The sequence below is a fragment of the Limulus polyphemus genome, unplaced genomic scaffold (assembly GCF_000517525.1).
Source record: "Limulus polyphemus unplaced genomic scaffold, Limulus_polyphemus-2.1.2 Scaffold7490, whole genome shotgun sequence".
In the NCBI taxonomy this organism is placed as follows: domain Eukaryota; kingdom Metazoa; phylum Arthropoda; class Merostomata; order Xiphosura; family Limulidae; genus Limulus; species Limulus polyphemus.
Window position 1 is genome coordinate 8,595 of NW_013673100.1, and position 2,874 is coordinate 11,468.

A 2,874-nucleotide genomic window follows, 5' to 3' on the forward strand; every position below is an offset into this window, starting at 1 on the left:
CCACTGATGTGACTGTTACCGATGATAGGACATTTCCTGATGAAGCAGATGAACCCCCCATGAAGCAGAAGCCAACGAGACGAAGACCAGTACGGAAGATGATACGTCCCGTAAAATTAAGAGACTTTGTTGAATTTTAATTTTGTGTTTGTAAATTTTGTACATTTAATTAAGTTATTGTTAATTGTTTATTGGTTTAATGTAAGTGGCTATTGTTTGGGACGAACAATACTAAGGAAGGGGCAGTGTTACAACAGCGGGGGTTACGTGACGCTGGTAACACGTCATATTCTCGAAGGTTCCTGAAACCTCGAGTGTTTACTAGATGTACGGTATTCTTGTATATAAGACGGCCAAGAAGTGACGGCAACAATGTAATTGAACTGCAGACAGAGATTGACGATTGAGTCGAGCACGTGAGTCGTTCGTTGTGAATTATAGCGTGACTGTGGAAATTAAGTGTATTGCAAAGTTCTATTTAGAAAGAATAAACCAGTTTTATTTAAGAAAGGACTTGTATCGCTAAAATTTCTTCGGAAAGAAATTATAAGGAAATTAATTAACGAACAGAGACGTAACAATAAGTTATGTGCTATCTGTGTTGAGCCCACCACGAGCATCGAATCCCGGTGTTTAACGATTAGCCACTAGGGTACTTGTTTATTTGGCCTTTTAAATACCGTAAAAGCTTTTTTTTTTATAGTTTTTTCTAAAGCCAACACAGCTGGAGTGGTCAGTAACCTGGTAATGAGTTCAGCCGATAACTAATTATTTATTTCTAAATGAATATATAATAAATCGTGTAATAATACAGATGATATTTCAATTTTACTTTTGGTGATAAAGGAAAGAAATGGAGTATACATCAAATCGATAATTAGTTGGTACGCTGTATAATATCGAATAATAAATTAGCCGTGACGCCATATTATTATTCACATTAAAAAATATATATATATTGTTTCTATCTAGTTCTAGTGAATTGAAAATGACTTGAAATTCCCAATATATCTTATATTCGGATCACCATTGTAAGAGTCCTAACTGTTTCTTTGGTTTTGCAAGTTGAACAGGCAAAATTGAAATCTACAGCAGAGGATAAAACCAACCAAAAAATGCAATAGGCTTCTACGTCACTGATAATAATTTCAATTTTCTCCTTGGTGAAGAAATGGAAACCTATCATACATATAACAACAATACCGTACGAACGTCAATTAAACGTTGCTTTGGTAAATTTTTGCTCTTTTACTTTTCCAAATACTAACAATGTATGTGTGTTCGAGACTTAGATATTGTTTTCATCAAAATTAATACTGCTTCGGAAACCTGCAGAAACTTGTTTCAAATCTATTTTGCATTTTTTTGAAATTTTAATACTAGTGAGAAAGATATTTTCGTATTACTGATGTCCAAAATAATTGTTTTGTTTAATTGTAGTTAAGTACAAAGGCACCCCATGGACTATCTCAGTATCTGTTGCTTTAATAAAAAAACGTGTTCATCTCCGATTACTTGGTCAAACAAGACTAGAGTAGCCCAAAAATTAGAAAAGGCTACCTAACAATCTTTTATAGTATATCATTTCAAAATTAGGGACAGCTATTCGTAGGTAGCTCTTTGTTTTGCTTTGGGCAAAAAATCTTAGACAAACAAGTAATAGAGAAGATTATTCACAATTTATGGCAATAATTTATATATACTCCTGGTGATAGTTTTAGACAACGTTTTTGTTGTAGTTGTAGGCCGTACATGCCTGTCGTCCCTAGTAGATTCATGTTTTTGGTTATGATAAAGCATGATATTTGTGTGTCTTAATCATTTAAATGAATATCGTTTTTCCTACAAAATGTTAATTAAAAAAAAACACTCTATATCCATTTTTTAAAATAACAATATCAATACATATCGTTGGTTCTTTTAATTTTAGTCCTTTAAAATTGATTTCCATTCACATTATTATTATTATACCTGTGAAAAGTTACATTCAAAAGTTCCAACTATATTATCATATATTTGTGTTACTATTAATCTATAATAGTATAATTATAACATGTATTTCACTGAAGTTGTATAATTTTATGTCGATAATAATATTATTTTGTATTTCGATAGAGGGCATGTAGCATAATTTACGGTTATTAATTCCTACGTGTTATTGTCTTAGTTACGAAGAAAACGTAAGTAGGAACATATGTTGACTAACGTAATATATTTTTAATCAACAAGTAACTTCGGCAAAATTGCTAAATGTAATGAACACTAATGATGCCAGTTAAATTGGTAGAATGTTTTAACGATAAATCTCCTGTCATTTTGAAAACCGGCAGTATTAGTTAGTATTTTTTATTTTTTTTACAATGAATTAATGGTTTCTAAATTTAAAAGGAGTTAAATTATTTCAAAAACGGAACGAACGTATTCTGCAGAATGAGTTGTTATGGTTGTCGTATTATGTATCCATGTTGTATATATATATATATATATATATATTTGGATATCGGAAACTAGATACTTTTAATTACTCCACTAGATCTATTAAAAGCCACTGGAAAAAATTAATTCCTTGTTCAAGTTGTTGAGAAAACGAAAACAAAAAATGTGTTCAGCACTGCCTTCTCATTAGTTATAGTACCAGTGGGCACTACCAATAATTTTGAGGTCAGGGTTGTGATATTGGCAGGTCATTAAATGACTTTCTGATTAAATATTTAACATTTGACCTAGTTCATAAATTATAAGAATGATATGCCTTTGCAGTATGCATAAAAATACTAAGTTTTACCAAACCAAGCTACATCAACACATATGTCCATCACAACCCAAAGTGCACATAGAAACATACATTCAGAATTCGATGACGAGGAACCCACT

The 2,874-nt window shown here is 31.5% G+C and overlaps 1 protein-coding gene across 2 annotated transcripts in view; it reads left to right on the forward strand.

Annotated features, from left to right (window-relative positions):
* The first annotated feature begins 2,100 nt into the window (after positions 1–2,100).
* LOC106474659 (glucose-6-phosphatase-like) overlaps positions 2,101–2,874 on the forward strand; it is a 21,199-nt gene continuing 20,425 nt past the window's right edge. The window contains exon 1 of one of the 2 annotated variants that reach the window (XM_022402961.1): positions 2,101–2,180. The gene's annotated coding sequence lies outside the window, so the exon portion shown is untranslated. Of the gene's footprint in view, positions 2,181–2,212; positions 2,336–2,874 lie in introns of those variants that run through there. The other variant, XM_022402963.1, reaches the window with a different exon arrangement.